The sequence below is a fragment of the Salminus brasiliensis genome, chromosome 16, assembly GCF_030463535.1.
Source record: "Salminus brasiliensis chromosome 16, fSalBra1.hap2, whole genome shotgun sequence".
Taxonomy (NCBI): Eukaryota; Metazoa; Chordata; class Actinopteri; order Characiformes; family Bryconidae; genus Salminus; species Salminus brasiliensis.
This window is the reverse complement of record NC_132893.1, coordinates 36,383,337-36,384,566: the sequence shown is the minus strand read 5'-3', so window position 1 is coordinate 36,384,566 and position 1,230 is coordinate 36,383,337.

Genomic DNA, 1,230 nt, shown 5'->3' with positions numbered 1-1,230 from the left:
TTTTGCTGTTTCTGCTCTGATCTCATTTTTTTTTTAGCATTTTTAAATTACTGCTCATTTGCATATTGGATATTTGCATTTTAACACAACACTGCTGTGTGTTCCTGCTGTTCATGTTTCTTTTAGAAAACACTGATAATGAAATCACATTTACATTTACTGCATGTAGCTGATGCTCTTCTCCAGAACCACTTACAAGGTAACTTGTATTACAGAGGAGGGCCAGTGCAGTGTTAGGAGTCTTGCCCAAGGACTCTTATTGGTGTAGCGCAGCACAGTCACCCAGACCAAGAATCGAACCCCAGTCTCCCACAGGGTGTGGTAGCTCAGCGGCAGGTAGTGGTGTTATCTATTGTGCCACACCAACCACCAACCTGTCACATCCTTCACAGCCCAACTGCTCATCTACCACTTACAGTTGTTGACCATTTAAACCCAAATGCCATCAGTGGACATCAGTGTAAAACTACAGTACACACAGCTTTAGGATATGGTCACTTTAACCCTTTACAACACCTGGAGGTAGAGGAACAGGTTGGTGTACAATCTCATGAATGTGATTAACATCTGACCTGTGTTTCTTTGTTTTGCTGTGAGAGAAGCTAAGCTAACGTTGCTACTGAACGCTGAACGCTGAACTTCATCTCATCTCCATAAATGCATGCCACAATCTTAAACACGCATAACACTGAAGGTGCTACAAAGGGCTACTTGAGTAAGGCCAAAGAATTAACATTTTGGTCCCATGAGGAACCAGTTTTATAAAAGAGTAAAGAACCTTTACATCTGTCTACTTCTTTAACCTTTAAAGGGTTCTCACTTCAATAAAAACACTACCCCAACACCCCCCCCCCCCAAAGACCCCGACCCTGACTCTGACCCCACTCTATTAAAGTAAAATGACTGCTTCTTTAGGAAGATTACCTGAGTAATGGAGTTATTACCTGAACAAAAATCCTGCAGGACGACTGCAGTTCAGAACACTCTGAATTATAAAGGTACTACAAAGGGTTCTCTGAGCAATAACATAAAAACACTTCAGCACACCTGACCCCATAATCAGACCTCACAGAGCTGCCGTGGGTGTTCTAGAGCAGGTAACGGGTTCTGCACTGGAACCCTGAGCATGAAATCAGACTTACCGGGCTCCTGTCTGTCTCATAGTAACAGCCTCCCTCAGCCTCACTCTTATTGTGTTGGGGATTCAGATAGAGGAGGTAGATCTGAGTG